The sequence below is a fragment of the Sarcophilus harrisii genome, chromosome 1, assembly GCF_902635505.1.
Source record: "Sarcophilus harrisii chromosome 1, mSarHar1.11, whole genome shotgun sequence".
NCBI classification, from domain to species: domain Eukaryota; kingdom Metazoa; phylum Chordata; class Mammalia; order Dasyuromorphia; family Dasyuridae; genus Sarcophilus; species Sarcophilus harrisii.
Genome location: NC_045426.1, coordinates 438261398 through 438280797, shown reverse-complemented (window position 1 = coordinate 438280797; position 19400 = coordinate 438261398). Strand labels below are relative to the sequence as shown.

The 19400-nt window shown below is 36.1% G+C and overlaps 1 protein-coding gene and 1 long non-coding RNA gene across 2 annotated transcripts in view; one reads left to right on the top strand and one right to left on the bottom strand.

Annotated features, from left to right (window-relative positions):
• The window catches only part of MRPS28 (mitochondrial ribosomal protein S28), a 149900-nt gene that overhangs the window by 53028 nt on the left and 77472 nt on the right, over positions 1-19400 (bottom strand). The gene's annotated exons all lie outside the window — the stretch shown is intronic.
• Positions 125-18859, top strand: LOC116420559. Its single transcript, XR_004230917.1, has 3 exons — positions 125-231; positions 18313-18396; positions 18608-18859. It is a non-coding gene; the product is annotated as an uncharacterized LOC116420559 (long non-coding RNA).

The following is a 19400-nucleotide window of genomic DNA, read 5'->3' as shown; positions in this document are numbered from 1 at the left end:
TTAAACTGGAAATGACCAATTCTTGGTAAGGTCATACTGTCTCTTAGTGATCATCTCTTTTTTTTCTAGGTGTTCACTACCCATTTCTTGGGGATCCCTTCAAGAGTTTTGCTAAAGTCTTTCCAGTTCTGCTTCCATAGTTGTTGAAAACCCAGAATCACTTTCTCAAATGGATGCTGGGATGTCAGATAGCCAAATGAGTAAAGAAGCTAAGTGGAAAAGCAGTTTAAAGTAAGTACATTAAGAGCCACATTCTATACTAACAAATTCAAAAAAATATGAGATACATATATTTAAAATTTTAGTTACAATAAAGAAACTTATTTTTCCATAGTTAGTTTTATATATACAATAAAGGTATTTTTAAAGCTAAGTTCTAAAGCTGGCAATAAGGCATAATCAAAACTACCTTTGAAAATTCCTTCAATCGCCATGAAATATGTTATAATGTCTTTCAACAATTGTACCTGAAAAGGTACTAGGATCTCTTGAGAAGAATTCTATCTATATAAGAGAGATAATTCATCTGTTGATAGGGAAACAATGTAGATTTTATTTTTCATTACATATAGAAGAACTACAGGAAAGATAACTTTTACTAAAATAGGAAAACAAACCAAAAAAACTAATCTAAAGGCTTAGCTGACAGGAAAACTGATGATTATGGACAAAATATTCTTGAAAAGGCTTCTTCACACATAAGTGTTACATTAGAGAGTAATCATAGCATCACATAACCAGACCTTCTTCCTGCTTTATCAGAATTCAAACCAAGGAAATAAGGGAACTAGGCAAGGACCTTCTGACACTCTCTCTTTAGCTCTATGAACTAGGGTAGGCTTTTTGTTTGTGTGTGTGTTTAAGCAATCATGATCACAAAGCTAAATTTGAATTCAGGATCTTCCTGTGTCGGGGGTGGTGCTCTATCTATTGTACCACCTAGCTGTCTCTGAACTAGGGATTCTTAACCTTTCTGGGGCCATGGATACTATGGTGAAGTTCATGCTTTACTCAGATGAACATTTTTAAATGCATAAACCAATTATATTGAAATCCAGTCTATAGACTGGAAACCTGAAATCAGGAGTCTAATTAAAGGTAACAATTTAATAATGAATATAATTAGATTTTGAGATATCTATAACAACTATAATATGATATGAAAATATATGATTTCTAATGGTGACCAAGTCCCAGGTACAGTTAATACTATTATAGCTGGTTTGACTACATTCAGAATTAAGGGAAATGCTAACATTTCAGTTAGATGTTAGTAAAAATAAAGACATTATTTTTTTCCCATGCAAGTTCACATACCTTCAGAAGTCACAGATATATAGCCAATGAACTCCAGGTTTTGATCTCCTGCTCTAAGAATATTTGTGAATATAATGAAAATGATCTAGAATCAAATGCAGACTATTTGCTGTTCACAGTATGAGGGACATCAGAGAACTGAGACTAACAAAGGAAATAGCAGGTGTATATCTCAAATCTCTCACTCTAGAGCATATTCTTACTGAAAGGAATCTTCGATATTAAATTATTTGTTTTCTCTTTTTTTCGTTCCGGGTGGATGTACAAATTTAAATGTATGTCTGATGCAAATACATTGCATATCATTTATTATTCAAGTCAACAAACATTTTTGAAGTGCCTGCTTTTAGGCAGGAACTCTTAAGTGCTAGAGATGAAAAGACAGGTGAGGGAGTCTCTTCCCACAGAGAGTTCGAGATCTTATGAAGGAGACAATAGGAAAGCAATTCTATACAAACAAGATAGGGACAGGGTAAATTAGAGATAATAGCACAAGTAAAGCACTAGCATTAAGGGACCTCAGGAAAGACTTCCGGTAAAAGGTAGGATTTTAACTGGGATTTGAAGTAAGCTATGGAAAACATGAGGAAGAGATAAAAGGGAGAAATCCAGACATAAGGGCCACTCGGTGAAAACACCTGGAAGTTGGCAGTGTCTTGTGCATCAGCAACAAAGAGTCCCATGTTACTGGATTAGAATACACAGAGGTAAAGTCTAAGAATATTGGAAAGATAGAAACAGTTCAGGTTATGAAAGGCTTTAAAAACCAAATAGAGTATATTATAATTGATCCTACAAGTAAAAAGCAGTCAATCCAATTTGTTGTTTGGTCTTCATTTTCTTTTTTCTTTTTTTTGGACAAGGCAATTGGGGTTAAGTAACTTGCCCAGGGTCACACAGCTAGGAAGTGTTAAGTGTCTGAGGCCAAATTTGAACTCGGGTCCTCCTGACTTCGGGGCTGGGGCTCTATCCACAGCACCACCTAGTCTCTTGGCCTTCATTTTCAAAAAAGATAAATGAATCACAGGATAATATGCATACAAACAAGTCATTAGTCTCACTCACTCTTCCAGAGTTATCAAAGCCCATGACTAGACCAAAGCCAAGAACACAGGAGATGACCCAGGATGCAATGGATAACCTAGATGTCTTCAAAGTCTGACCAAGCTCTAAGCACTTCAGCTCCTGCTTCAGCCGTTTTTCAAGGCCACTGGAACAAATTGTTGCCATTTACCCATTCTCCTGGGGAAAGTCTTCAATGTTTGAGACATCCGCTCCACCAGGTTCAGTCCATCTGCAGAGGAGGCTCTGTCAGGTGGGGTCACAGGCAATACTATAGCTTCTTGGAGCCACAGAGAGAGTGGGGGGCTAGGCAGACATGCAAAGTGGATAAGCCACCCTAAAAAAGGGCTCAGTAATCCCCACACCAGAGGGACCAGTTGGGAAAGGGGAGAGAGATGATATGGTCAGACCAGTGTTTTAGGAAGATCACTTTGATAGCTGAGTGGAAGGTAGGCTAGAGTAGGGAGAGACACTGTGGCAGGGAGGCCAATCAGAAGGCTATTGCAATATACCTGGTATTTGGCAATAAGGGTCTGCATCAAGGTGGTGGTAGTGTTAGGGGAGAAAATGTTACAAAGGTAAAATTGGCAGGCCTTGGCAACAGATTTGGTATGGGTGAAGGGGGAGAAGCAGGGAATCAAGGATGATACTGTGTTGTGAGCCAATGTCCTCATTGGTATTAGGGAAAGAAAGAATATAAGATACTATGGGGGAAAACGAATGAGTTCAATTTTGGCTGTGCTGAGTTTAAGATGTCTATGGAATATTCAGTTTGAGTTGGATGTTAGGAACAGACAGCTGGAGAGGTGAGGCTGGATGTTAGGAAAAACATTAGGGCTAGATAAATAGATCTGAGAATTTTCTGCTTAAGGATAACTGAACCCACAGGAGCTGATGAGAGTCAAAGATAAACATAAAGGGAGAAGAGACCCAGGAGAGGGCCTTAGAGGTCTCCACCAGTTAACAATTATGACCTAGATGAAGATTCAGCAGTTAATCGACAAACATTTATTAAGCACCTACTATAATCCAGGTACTGCACCAAGCGCTTGGGGTTTATACAAGTATGAAAGCCAGTTCTTGCCTCTAAGGAACTTACAAAATAATTGAGCACACAAAGGGAAGGGGAAAGAAAGTACCCAGAGTGGGGGCAAGATGAAGATGTCCAAAGGAGCAGAGCTAGGTGGGAAATGAAGAGATTGAGAAGAGTGGTCAGCCAAGCAGAAAGAGAACATGAGAAGGCAGTATTATGAAAAATTTAGAAAAGAGAAAAAGGTAATCAACAGTAAGGTCAAGAAGGATGAAGATGAGTAACTTTTTTTTAACCTATACTAAAAATTCACACAAAAAAAGAGAAATATATACGCAATACTTATCTAAACATTATCTTGCATAAGGAATTTAGCATAAGTTTATTGAATTAAGCATCTGGACTCAATCCATGCATTTTGTAAAAACTGGCTAAAATGGGAAACAAACTTAACCTGCATAGTGTTTTTTGATAAAGATTAGTGATCACTGACACAACTGCTATTTCCTCAGGAAGTCACTGAAACTTAACTTTTGATAATTTTTAGATATCTTCAAGGACCATTTTTGCATTGTATATCTTCCCTAAAATAATATGAGTTATTACTGTATAGTCTACCTATATATAATCTTTGTTTTTCTCACACGATCTAAATATTCAACAGTTTATATTCTGGACAAATTAGAGCTCTTTTTAGAATCTAGTCTGTTGGTGGGAAAATACCTTTGGCAATGAACACCAGTATCCCAGGGGTCTGGCTTAGTGGAACCACTAGCTACAGATAACATCTTGTACATGACCATGAAATTTGACCAGTGTTACTACATTTCATCCATAGTGTCCCCCCAGTCTAATTGCACAACTAAACAGTTTTTACACTTCAGAACAGAGACTGTTTTTCTTATACAGTACAGATACCACAGAGGGGCATATCCATAAATTTTGTGTAGTCTTAGCTGTTTATCTTGAAACCAATAAAACGTGTTTCAAGTCATAACATACTGCCAATTCTGAAGTTTCAGTAAGCTTTGAAGATATAGCAAAAACAAAACCAATAAATCCTGGAAATTCCATCTAAATTTGATAGATTATTGTGCCACCTAGAATATATAATATGTAGAAATGTGTCTTCTTAACTATAAAGGCTAACCTAAGAATTATTCTTTTAAATTATTTGATTCCTAATTGAATCAATGACTGCTAATAAAATATCTTGTTTCATTGAGAAATTTTCAGTGATCACTTAAAAGAGTATAAATAAAAACAGTAAGAGTACTCCTTAAGCCATGAGACAGAAATGATGAGTAACAATTTAACTGGTTATGACTCAATAAAAAAAAATCTATGTTTGCTAACATAGTTATCCCATCAATGAACTAACTTTTGCCTTCTGAACTTGGTCCTAATTTTATGCAACATTTGAATGTACTTCCTTATAATAATCAAGTAGTCTGGGAGAGTGCAGAAGGAAACCAACTACATTTTTAGGAAATTCAGTCTTTTTCCTCTTCTCTCTTTCAAGCCTAATGAAGCTATTTCTTACTAAATAGAAATGATCACCATTATAACTCAAAAAATATGTAAAGCCAGTCCTAGGTAATGGCAGCATGGGGTCTTAAACCTAGATTTTCTGATTGCACTACCAAAACTCTTATCACTGAACACCTCCACAGAGTATAGGGGATATTTGTGTTGGGATTTTGGCATCAAGATGCCACACATACCAACTGGCCAAGGCTCTGGGCCCAGTCTCCATGTGGCACAACAGCTGTCAATGAACCTTGTTCTCATCAGCAAAATCCAATCCACCACCTGGCTGCAGTACTGCCTGCTGCTCCCACCACCATGGGGTCTATAAAGTTCCTTAATTCTCTATGGGAGTAAGACACAGCCCAGAATCACCAAGGTAATGCAGTAGTTAGCTCTCTTCCAAAGAAGTGAATTACTACCTTCACCATGCAGAAAAAATCCCATCATGATGTGAATCAAGCAAGATAACCGACTTTAAAGCATCATTTCTAATTTTATATATTTGTATTATGTGAAATGTACATAATGCATGTCAAAGACAAAAACAAGAAAAAAAACCCCAAAATTTTGAGTTTGGGAAATAAAATCATACCACCAAAAGAGTAGTAAAAATCTCACTATTTCATCCCTTCAAAAGAAAAACTATCTTCTTCTCTAGTTTTAACAGAAGTTTATATCTTTGCTAGAGATAATTTTTGGTAGTGGAAAAATTAATTAAACATTCTTTAGAAGCCATGGAGCTGAAGTCAGAGCACTGACTAAATAGAGCAGCTGTCTGTGAAGGCAAAGTGGGTTCTTGTCTTAATCCTGTTCTGACCTCAGAACTGAGCCTGAGAACCTGTCAGAAAGGTGCTCTCACAGTACAAGACATCAGGCAGCAGCTGCCTATGCTCAGTATGCTGCAGCCGCCTTCTCTCTTTTAAAATATATAGTAGCACTGGGATTATATCCCAAAGAGATTATAAAGAAGGGAAAGGGACCTGTATGTGCACGAATGTTTGTGGCAGCCCTTTTTGTAGTGGCTAAAAACTGGAAACTGAATGGATGTCCATCAGTTGGAGAATGGCTGAATAAATTGTGGTATATGAATATTATAATATTACTGTTCTGTAAGAAATGACCAACAGGATGATTTCAGAAAGGCCTGGAGAGACTTACACGAACTGATGCTGAGTGAAATGAGCAGGACCAGGAGATCATTATATACTTCAACAACAATACTATATGATGACCAGTTCTGATGGACCAGGCCATCCTCAGCAACGAGATCAACCAAATCATTTCCAATGGAGCAGTAATGAACTGAACCAGCTATGCCCAGAAAAAGAACTCTGGGAGATGACTAAAAACCATTACATTGAATTCCCAATCCCTATATTTATGCCCACCTGCATTTTTGATTTCCTTCACAAGCTAATTGTACAATAATTCAGAGTCTGATTCTTTTTTGTACAGCAAAATAATGTTTTGGTCATGTATACTTATTGTGTATCTAATTTATATTTTAATATATTTAACATCTACTGGTCATCCTGCCATCTAGGGGAGGGGGTGGGAGGGTAAGAGGTAAAAAACTGGAACAAGAGGTTTGGCAATTGTTAATGCTGTAAAGTTACCCATGCATATATCCTGTAAATAAAAGGCTATTAAATAAAAAATAAAATAAAATAAAATAAAATATATAGTAGCACTCTAGATAGATATTGCATAAAACACATAGACATGTGCCCCATGCCCCTTTCCTGCACTGTGCAAAGGTCAATGAGCAACTGACCTATAACAGGCAGAGAGAGTCAGTTAAAAACGATTGCCAGAATCAATACATGATTTGGAATTAAATTTTTCTTCAAAATGTCAATATACACAGGTAACAAGATAATTACTCCAAATTTTACATTGGAAGAAGGAAAGAATTTATTTTAAATTATCTAAACAAACAATATTAGTCATTCTTTCAATTAATTAGTTCAAAATGGCAGTTCTCATAGACACCAATGCAGAAAGTGACAAAAGAAAGTATAACCTTCATAAGAAAAAGAGAGAAAAAAGGTCATTTCAAATAAATATGAGAAAAGGTATGAGAGAAACAGTCATCTTTTAATGTAAATGTTTAAAAAACCTAAAGCTATATCACAGTGAAGAAAAACATTCAAAAATGCCTCTATTAACTGGAATGTTGAATTCCACAAATCACAATGCCAGTTTGCTTATTTTCAATAATATCATTCAATTTAAGTGAAGTCAAAAAGCATTTATTAAGCACTGATTATATACTATGTTAAGCACTGGGGATATAAAACAAAAACAAAGATATTTCTTGTCATCAAGGTTGTTTTTAGTCATGTCTGACTCTTTATGGCCCCATTTGGGGTTTTCTTGGCAAAGATATTGGAATAATTTGCCATTTTCTTCTCCAGCCTATTTTAGAAATGAGGAAACAAAGGCAAACAGGATTAAGTGGCTTGTCCAGGATCACACAATTAGTGTCTGAGGCTGGATTTCAACACAGGAAGATGAGTCTTCTTGAATCCAGGCCAGGTGCTCCATCTACTGCACCACTTTCGGAAGCTACCAACATTGCTCTGTAGACTTGTTCATCTGTCAACTATACTTGGATCACTCACCCTCTATTAAGAGGAATCGAAAATATATTTTACTGTGTTAGAAAAAATAACAGAATTCACTTGGAAGAACAAAAGGTCAAGAATATCTGAGGAACTAATAAAAAAAAGAGATTCGGCAGTAACAGATCTTAAATTATATTATAAGGAAGTAATTATCAAAATTATTACCTATGAAATATGAAATAGAAAGGTAGATCAGTGAAACAGAGTAAACATACAACTTATAGCAGTAAATGACCAAAATAATCTTGTATCTGACAAGTGTAAAGACTTAAGTTCAGGGGATGTGAATTCATTATTTTATAAAAATTACTGGGAAAGGTAGAAAGAAAGGTTGGTAGAAAATAGATAAAGAACAATATCATATGCCATTCACCAAGCTAAGGTCAAAACATATATATTACCTAGATATAAAGGGAGATATTACATGAAAAACTTAAGAACATGGAATATATTAACCTATTAGATGGTAAACATTGAAAAGATGTGAACAATTTTGAAATGAACAAGAGATAGTGAACAGTATGAAGTATAAAATGGATAATTTCAATTACCTTAAAGTTTTTGTACAAATTAAAATTTTTTTTGTACAAATAAAACCAATGCAGCCAAGGTCAGAAGGAAAGCAGAAAATTGGGGGAGGGGGAAATTTTGTTATTTCTCAGATAAAGGTCTCATATCTCAACTATATCAAGATCTTTGCCAAATCTATAAAAATATGAATCATTCTCTAATTGATAAATGGTCAAAGGATATGAATAGGCAGTTTTCCAAGGAAGAAATCAAAATATTTTATAATCATATGAAAAAATGCTCTAAATTATTATTAATTAGGGAAATAAATATTAAAACAACTTTGAGATATCATTTTATACACTGTCCAAAATTGCCTAAAATAATAGATGGGAAAATGACAAATATGGAAGGGGATATGGAAAATTTGGGGCACTAATTTCCTGTTGGAACTGTGAACTAATATAACCATTTTGGAGAGCAATCTGAAATTACACCCTAAGAATTATTAAGCTGCTTATGTCCTTTGATCCAATAATACTGTTACTAGGTAGATGATTTCCCCAAAATGATTAGGGAAATTAGGAAAAGAACCTATGTGCTCTAAAATATTTTTTGTTCTCCAAATTAGTTGGCACTTTCCCCTATCTCTATATAATACATTTGCAGTTTCATGTGGAATCACTTTTTTTTCTCTTCTACTATGTTACAGAAATGCTTGTTTTATTTCTTAAATTCAGAAAAAAAAAAATAAGAGGGACCAACACTCACAATTCACAAGGTCACAATTCATCCATTTGCTTGCCCATAATGTTGTTAGCACTCCAAGTAAGTCTATCTACTCTAGAAAGTTTGGAATTTTTCAAAGAAATATGATTTTAAAACGTATGCCCTTTGATACCAAGATTCTATCATTACATCTATATAGCTAAAAAAAGTCAATGATAAAAAAGAATTGCCTTATATATAAAACAACATTTTTTATAGAAGCAAAGAATTGGAAAGACAGTAGATGTCTATCAAATGAGGAACGGCTAAACAAATTGTGGAATATGTCTAAAATGAACTATTACTCAACTGAAAAGAATAATAAATATGATAAATCCAGTGGAGAATGGGAAGATTTACATGAAATACTGGTACAAAGGTAAGTAACCAAAACAAGCAAAGCTATATGTATGACTGCAGCAATGCAAATCGGGGAAGAAAAAAAGAAATCAACAGAAGAGAAGTTTAACCAAAGAATAGTAAAGGACTGGTATGAGAATTACATGGTAATGGCTAGTTCTTGTCCTTTATTCTTGAAAAGAACCAAAATGACATCACTATATTGGTTGGAGTCAAGGTATAGTATGTCCAACTGTTGCTGATCTGACCAATATAAAACTTGGACAGGGTTATATAATCTGGGTTCAAATCTTATTTTTGACATTTACTTCCTCTGTGTGACCCTACGTCATTTAAAATCCCTGGGCCTCAACTTCCTTAGCTGTAAAAAATAAAAATAAAAAAATAAAAATAAAAAGGAGCTGGACTAGCTAGCCTAAGAAGTCCTGTCCAATTCTAAAGCTATTAATGTTATTAATAATGTAATTGACCCTATTAATGTTATTAAATTATAATGACTGAGGTTAGCCCCAAAGAAGAGATAGAAGTATCACTCTTTCTTCTTTGTTGATAATCAGATTTTTTTTTTCCAATATACTGGTTAGTTTTGTGGAAATTCTTTTTTTTATTCTCTGTAATAAGGAAAAGATTTCTGGGAGGGGGACTGAGAAATATAGGTGATATCAAAAACATAGCATAATGGTACCTTATAAAAATACCAATAAAGATTTTAAAAAACAAATGAAACATTTCCCCAGAACTGAGTTATCCAGTTGTGATCTAACAAAGTAGGATACAGCAGAACCATCATCTTATTATTCCTTGAAATTATGTATTTCTTAATGCAGTCTAAGATCACATTAATTTTTCTGTCTGGTCATTTATATCATTGGACCTTCTCTTAAGGGCCCTGAAAACATACTATGAGACATGAATATGCATTCTTCCGGTTCCGCACAATAATTTACAAATCTGCCATTCACAACAATTCAGTTTTGCAAAAGAAAAAACAATGGATTTGGAGTCACAAGCTGAGTTCAAAAACCATCTGTGCAATCTTGCCAGGACAAATAAGTTCATGCCATCTTCCTGCCATCTCCCCCCACCCCCTCAACTCCATTTCTTTATCAATGCTTTAGGAAAATCAGGCTTGTCTGCTGACCTAGAAATCTCAAGTAAACAACACTAAGCACTTTTTCTCTTTGCTTGAGAAAGTCAACCTTGTTCAGGGTTTATTTGATCTTATTTTCTGTAATATATCAGCCCAATTTTCTTATTATTAGATGCATTTGTAGTTCCAACAAGAATGCCATTAGAATGACATAGATCTATTGGGGAAAATTTCAGATGCTTTTTGGAAAAGGGACCCAAAGGAAATTTGCCTGGATTTCAAAGAGGGCTGTCTATGATATAAGAAATTTTGGTGGGTCAGTCAATCTCAGGTTCTAAATGCTTTGGGAAGGACTCTATTCACTCTAGGAAGATTTCTGAGTTAAGAAATTGATTTTATTATCTTTTTAATTTTTCTTTATTTCCTGTGATTCAGGAAAGGCCATTGTAAGCACCAAGACATTAACTAGTTGAGTAAAAAGCATTGTGATATTCGATTTATTGAATCTGCATAACTTTGTTTCTTGTAATAAGTGGGACTGCAACATCATGCCATTTGTTTTGAGAGACTTTCTTGTATGGAACTGGGGAAACAAGTATAGGTCAATGACTATGCTTTTACTAGGATCTTAGAGGGCTGTTCTGAGTGTAGTCTCAGTTGGAAGCCACTAAAATTAAGGACTGAGAAAGGCTTCTTCTAGAAGGTGGGACTTGAGCTGTGAGTTTGGGGAAGCCAGGAGACAGAGATAAGGAGGGAGAGACATCTAGGATTGGTGGAAAGCCAGGGAAAACACTCCAGAATTGGGAAGATGGAATATTGTATAAAAGGAAGATAAGGGAGGCTAATGTCACTTGACCACAGAGTATGCAAAGAAAATTAGAAAGCTGAGAAATCAGATTGTGAAGGGATTTAAAAGCCAAAGCAGAAAATCCTTCAAGTAATAGGGAACTATTACAGTTTAGTGAATGGGGGGGAGAAAGGTGAATACAAGAGTCAGTGACCTACTCAGATCTAAGCCCAATTTGTCAGCTGAGTGAAAGATGGGCTGGAGTTTGGAAAAACCTGAGATATAAAACCAGCAGGTCAATGGAGAGGTCCAAACATAATGTGATGTGGATCTGTTGGTGACAGTATAAAAAGAATTAAAGTGTGTATATAAGAGATGTTGTAATAGTAAAAATAACAAGACTTGATAACAGACTGGAAAAGAGGAGTGAGAGACTGAGAAAGTGAGGCTGAGAGATTAGCAGGATGTCATCAACACTAATATCAAGATTAGAAAGAGGAGAGAATTTGGGGAAAAGAAAAGAAGTTCAGTTTTGGTCATGCCGAGTTTCAGATGTCTTCAGGACATCCAGTTCAAGATGTCCAAAAAATAGCCATAGATGTAAAAGAACAGAAGAGAGGGTGGAGCAGGACAAGATGATCTGAGAATCACTGATTTAGAGATGATCACTGCAATCATGGGTACTGATGAGCTCACCAAGTCACATATAGGAGAAAAGAAGAGGGCCTGGGACAAAGCCCTGTAGAACCTCCAGAGTCAGTGGGCACAGTTTGGATGAAATTCCAACAAAGGGCACAGAGAAAGAGCAATCAAACAGGAGGGGAACCTAGAGAAAGCCATGTTAAAAAAACAAAAAACCTAAGAGGAAAAATCAAAGAGAGAAAGAAGATTATGCAATAAGAAAAAGTCCATTAGATCTGGTGATTAATTAAAGATAGACTGCAAAAAGTTTAGAAGAGAATGAGAGGAAAGGAAGTAGAAATCCTTAGTATAAAGTCTCAGCTGGCTGCAGGCTGGGTTTTCTTCCTTTAAAAAAAAAAAAATTTGGGACATTAGCCCTTCCCTTTTTGTAGTATCAGTTGTCTTTCAATTATGAGAAATAGTATCTCAGCAATTGTTTCTGTCACTTTTTAGGATCAGGGAATATATTTCATTTAAACTAGATAATTTGAATCCATCAAATCCAATGTGGTAATCTTTTCTACTACTATCAATAATTTATCCACTTTCATTATTTTATCAGTTGACTATAGCCATGTTTTGTAGAGGGCTGAAACTCCGTAAAGGTATGCTTGAATCAGACAGCAGAACACTTAAGTCTAATTATCTATTCAATGTGAGATAATGGCTGTATATACATATTTCGATGAGATGGTGATGTGATGGTTCTCTTTACCATTAGTGTTTGCTGAATGTTTGATGGTGAGTTAATCGTAGGTAAGGATTGGAGGGCTGGAGGAGAGAAGTCAGGATCTTCCAGCTGCAGGATGAGGAGAGAAGCTGGCGACTCTGGACTCCAGAATCGAGGTTACATCTTTGGCAAGCTGTGTGGCAGCTTGCCTGCCTCCTTCACTTCTCCCGCTAAAGTCCAAGAACTTGGATTAATCCTGACTCTGACTGATCCTGAGGCCCTCCAGGGAGCTAGTCCAGACATTACAATGTTTATTCTGTCCTTTCCAGTATAAAAGGTTATTATATATGGCAAACGTAAAGGGAGGAAAAAAAAGCACTTTGTATACACTATTTTGTGTGATTCTCATAAGAGGTAGGTGGTATAATTATTACAACTTTATTAATGACAAAACTGAGGGTAAGAGAGGTAAGTGACTTGTGTAGGCTCACCCAGCTAGTAAATGTGTGAGACAGGATATGAACTCAGATCTCTGCACTTTTGTGCCACTTAGTTATCACTAATAACCTCAACAGGGATATCTGTGTGTTCAAATAAATAATTTTACTGTCAGTAGGTCAGTAAACATTTATTAAACACTTACTTTGTACCTGGAACTGTGACAAGAATTGGGGATATATTTCTTAATTTCATCATTAAAAAAAAAAGATATTTATTATCCCTTCATATTCAACTCACACCTGTGCCCTGTCTATATGTACTCCTCTTAACTGCCATAATACCAAGAACATTCTAATGAGTTACAAGTATCATCCTCCCATGTAGAACTGTAAACAGAAAAACCTTATTAAGTTCCTCATGATATCACCTTCTTATGCTTACCTCCTTATGCTTCTCTATAGTCCTGTTTTTGAAAATCAAATTTTCCATTCAACTCTGGTCTTTTCATCATGAATGCTTGAAAATCCTATTTCAATGAATGACTACCTTTTCCTTGGAAAGATTATACTCAGTTTTATTGGGTATGATTCTTGGTTGTAATCCTAGCTCCACTGCTCTCTAGAATATCATATTCCAAGCCCTCCAGTCTTTTTAATCTAGAAGCTGTTAAATCTTATATTATCTTGACTGTATTTCTTTCTGAATGCTTGTAATATTTTCTCCTTGACCTGGGAGTTCTGAAATTTGGCTATGATATCCCTGGGAATTTTTATTTTGGGATCTCTTTCAGGTTATCAGTGGATTCTTCAATTTCTATGTTATCCTCTGGTTCTAGAATATCAGTCAGTTTTCCTTGATAATTTCTTGAAAAATGATGTCCAGACTCTTTTTTTGATCATGACTTTCAGGGAGACCAATAATTTTTAAATGATCTCTCCTAGATCTATTTTCCAGGTCAGTGTTTTTCCAATGAGACATCTCACATTTTTTTCCCCATATTTTTTCATGGTTTTGGTTTTGCTTTATGGCATCTTAATTCCTCATAAAGTCATTAGCTTCCATTTGGTCAATTCTATTTTTTAAGGAATTCTTTTCCTTTTGTACCTCTCCTTTCCCAATTGGCCAGTCTTGCTCTCTAAGGCATTCTTCTCCTTATTAGCGGTTAGTATTTCCTTTTTTAACTCTCTCAATTTTCCCCTAATTTTTCCTCTCTCTTACTTGATTTCCAAAGGTCCTTTTGAGCTCTACCATGGCCTGAACCCAATTCTTATTTTTCTTGGAGGCATTGGATGCAGAACCTTTGACTTTATCATGTTCTGAGTGTATGTTTTGATCTTCCTTGTCACCATAATAACTTTCAATGGTCAGAAACTTTTTTTAAATTTTCTGCTCATTTTCCTCGCCCATTACTCTGCTTTTAACTCTTTGTTAAAGAGTTAGGGCTCTGTTTCCAGGGCAGAGAGTGCACTGTCCCAAGCTTCAGGGGTTTTATACAATTGTTTTCAGAGATCCTCTTAAGAATCTGAATACAAGCACTCTTTTCTGCCCAGAGCTGTCAGGTATGTTGTATGTTCCCACCTCACAATGCTGGCTTGAGGTGGGGCTGTAGAGACCTGGGTGGTGCAGGGACTGCACACCAGAACCCCACCCTGTTACCACTGATCTTTGGAGTCCTCCCTGGTATCCCTGAGCTGACAGGTCCAGAAGCCACCGGTACTGCTGCTGATTCAGAGGTCCCGTTTTGTTGAAGCTGGGGCCAGGACTGGGCCTATGCTGAGACTGCTCACTGGATTCCCACCTTGTTCCACAGATCTTGTCTGCTAGCTTTCTAGGTCTCTTTGGTGTCTTTGGACTGAGAGGTCTGGAAGCCACCAGCACTGCTGCTTATTCAGAGATTGGCTGGCCTGGGGCTGGGGTTGGGGCTGGATCCGGGCTACGCTGGTGTGCCCTGCACCAGGATTGCACCCTGGATTCTCACCTTGGCAGACCTTTTCTGCTGAGCTTCTAAGTCATGCTGAAAAATGATCTACTCTGTCTTCTGGGGTGTTTTGAAGCTCTAAAATTTGTTTAAAGTCATTATTATATATTATTTATATTCCTTTAGGAATTTGGAGCAGTTTGGAGAAGAGGTTGGGCAAGTTCCTGCCTTGGCTCTGCCAAGCATTAGGAATATAAAGGCAAAACGCATCTTGGTCTTCTAGGAACCTATGAATTTATGGGAGAAGGCAACACAGAAAAGGAAGCTTCAAGCAAGGAGGAGAGATTTGTTAGAGAGAGTACCGGGTGTGACTTCATGATAAAGCTCTAACAGTAATAATAACAGCTAACATCTATATAATGCTTACTTTGTACTGGACACTGTGCTAAGCACTTAATGAATAGAATCTCATTTGATCTTCACAACATTCCAGGGAAGGAAGTGCCATTTTATAGTTGAGAAAGCTAAGGTAAATAGAGATTAAGTGACCTGCCATGGATCAACCAACTAGGATGTGTCTTAGGACATAACTGAACTCAGGTCTTCCTGATTCCAAACTCTCTACTCTGTCACCTACCTGTCCAAGGTGGGAAATGACAAAATATTGCATACATAAATAAAATATGCAAATAGAAAAATAGGTAGATATAAATTTTTACTTAGAGGAACAAAAAAAACCCTGTGCTTGCTTTTTATATTAGTAAGGAGATATTTTTATTGTTTCTTTGATAAAAGTAGCCTAATTCACTGTTAGGAAAGTAAACATATCATTCTCTATTCCTAAAACTTAGGATAACTGAAAAGTAATCTGGCAGAAATTAGGTATAAACCAACATATACTAAGATGGACATTCCAAAAAGGTAAAAAACACAGACATAAGTAACATTTAAAGCAAGTTAGAAGAATTACCTTTCAGATCGATGGAGAGAAGAAAAATTCAGGACCAAATAATGGAGAGGATCACAAAACATAAAATAGACAATTTTGCTTATATAAAATTAAAATGTTTGCACAAACATGACAAGAGGAAAATAACAAATGATGGAGGGACTATAGGAAAACAAGAACATTAGCACACTATAAAAAGAGCTCTGAATTTATATAGCATTTCTGGAAAGCAATGTGGAATTATATGTTTCCAAAATTGTCCCATACTCAGGTTATTGCTTCCTATATAGATAAGAGTATAATTTATACATTCATAGATAAAATATACCCAAACTGCAAGTTTCCAAAGCCCGAACCAATAACTGTTTCATTGTGTAATTAAATGGTAAACCACTCTAGTATCTTTGCCAAGAAAATCCCAAAAGGATTCACAAAGAGGCAGACACAACTGAAAACTGACTCAACAACCAAAAAACCACATAGCATAGGAAGTAGCAAGGCAGCTCTTCCTTGGGAAGAGACAGAAAGCAACACATGACAGGTAGTTCAAGCTATCATTATCACCTTGAGACCATCTTCTTCAAACCAACAGAAAACTGCCCAGGATCCTGAACCTAAGAGGTTTGGTGGTAGCAGTGCCTTCCAAACTCAATCTGCTTTCAATCAAGTACCTACTACAAGGAGGCATATCTTCCTCATTACCAATAGCAATAACTATTGAATAACTGCCATCATCAGGAGACAGATAAACATAAGATCCCAGGAGTAGCAGCACTTCTCAGACCCCCAATGCTAAGTTCAGCCCAACTCTCTCAGCCATCACCTAAGGAAGTAACTCTTGGGGAGAAAAGGAGAGCCAACTCCTCCAAATTCCCTCCAGGTACCAACTATAATAAAAGGCAGGAAAACTTCCCTAGCTAAAAATGCAAAGCACTTTGAGAGAGAGAGAGAAGAGGTAGGCAAGAAAGCAACACTACATACCACTTTGACCATAAGACTCTGATGGAGACAGAGCCCAGGACGCTGAACTCAAAGGTCTTACAAACAGCAACTCTTCTAGTCCATCCAGCACTCATAGTCATTAATCTGGACATCTGCCCCTACACGTGCTATACCACAGCTATTAAAGAACCTGGGGAGAGTGGGAGGGGAGAGGGGATTTCTTGCTACCACAGTACTTGGCACTGTTGTATGACTCTACATCAGGCACTAATATAATTTTTAACAGTGGAAATGACATTAAAGAAAGACATAAGCATCCATTTTGCCATTGTGCCCTATAGACAATGAAACCTTTCCATCTGATTTGCTGGTGAAATCTTCTCTGTTGTTGTTTCCTCTACTAAAACACAAGCTCCTTGAGAGCAATAACTGTCTAATTTTTTTATTTGTAGACTTAGCACTTAGCCCAGTGCTTTGAACATAATAAGCACTTATTTTTTCATTCAGTCAATTTGGTATTTAATGCTCTTTACAAGCTGGGTCTTCTTCCTACCCTTCTAGTTTTCTCATATTTTTTCTTTCTTCTGAGCACCCCATAAATTAGTGATGCTTGCCTTGATTTGCTGGCACTTTCTCAAAGTGGATGCTCTATCTCTTGTCTTTGTATGTTTTCACTGGCTATCTCCCATATCAGAATGTTTTTATTCCTTACCTTTACAACCTGGTTCAAATTCTATCTTCCATCTACAGTGTATATATTTTGTATATATACTTACAAACACACACATAATTATTTACAGGGTTTTTTTTTGCATTAGAATGTGAGCTGAGTACAAAGGATTGACTAGTACACACACATGTATATATGTGTGTGTGTATATGTCTAAGAACAGATGTATGTATCCAAGTCAGTCACACATATATGAAATTGTGCATATATATACTGTGTGTGATATCGGTATATATTAATATACATATATATATGTATGTATGTATTTAAAGTAGCATCTCCTTGGAGGGGCTTTGAGTAGTGAACTTCTCAAGAGGAATGATCTATATATTATGTATAAAAATAAGTTTGCTATAAATTTTTATTAACATATTACCTTTTTTAAAATTTGAATTATTAGAATATCAAATTCACATAGTATATATTTAATAAATGTGTATTGAATTAAATCAATCCCAATGGATCAATTTTTTATCAAATTTGAACACGCAACAATCAAAGAAATGTCTTATTTCAGATTTAAACATTTCCTTAACACTTCCCTCTTAACATTGTTTTAAAAATCATTAACTCAAAGCAATTTTTTCATTTTGAAAGATCACATGAGGGTGAAGGAAAATTGTAATTCTTTGCTTTCTAGAAAAATCTTAGAGAATTAGTACTGATTGATTCAAAATTCAACAGTCAAATTGTCCTAGCATGATTAATTAGAAAATCTTAAATCCCTACAACATCCTGTTTTATTGTGAATATTGCTTTCTGCATAGTACAGTCTAAGAAAGCTGACAGATTTGCTCAGTATATTTAAACTAGCCCCTCTTTGAATGGAGTGTGGCTATGGACAGTCAATCACTGCAGAAGCTGAGTTTGATGACAGGTATCTTTTTTCCTTTTTTGCAGCACAAATACAATAGCAAGGCTGGATGGGAAAATGCCTGGCTGCTTTGTCTCTTGTCTGGACAGCATCTCACTTTCCCACAACAGGTAGGCACAAGCACAGAATGTTGCTGAATACTCAAGACTTTGCCAAGAGGCTGAAACCCACTGGTTTCTGCTGCTGTCTCAGGCGCCCATTTTCTACTATCGCTGGCTTTTTGCCAAGGTCTAATTAAGCCACTGAGAATGTCAGATTGTTAACCCTCTCCCTACCTACAATCATTTATAAAACACTATGATGTTCTTTTCTTGATTACAGATATGCACCAGTCAGTACCAATAACATAAAGGAACTCTGACTAGGATGAGAGTGATGAGTGTGGGTGAGTATACACATTACAATACTTACTCACTAGAAAGAGAAAAGCTGAGTCATTTCAAGAAATAACTCCTCAAACTACATGTAGAGTGGGATTATTAGCTAAACTATGAAGGGCTATTTTTGGAGAGGAAGAATACAAATAACTTTACATTTTAATCAAGCTTAATCTTAGGAAAATAATTTTCCATTAATAAAAAGAGAAAAAGCTTTGTGGTCATAATGTCTGTTGTGAATCCTTTTTACCCTAGGAACAAAACATTACTGAGCTTTTGAAATTCCCAGCGCCATTTCTGTTCATTAAAAAGAGAAAGCACCCTTTTAAGATTTGGATGCTTTATCTTTTACAAAATGAAAAGATCAAACATAGAACCTTATTTGTAGGCACAGCAATAGTGTCTCTGGGTCTCGTGCTATGATCAACAGCAATGAGGATGAATGAGGGGAAGCAGTGACAATAGTCAGAATGGGTGAAAGGAAGCTCTCTGTTGAGGCTAGCTTGTACTGATTGCAATCTTTAAATCCATGGCCCATAACTCTGTTTAACTACTACATCCTGAATAAAAAGTTAATTCTGCTCTAATGAGGTAAGCAAAAGAAGTTGCACTAAAAGAGGAACAAAGAGTTCCTAATTGAGCCCATTCAACCTGGATATCAGAATGGATCTCCATTTTAAGATGTTAAGAACATCTAACTTAGGCACATGAAAAAATGCAGGAAATCAATTAGTCAT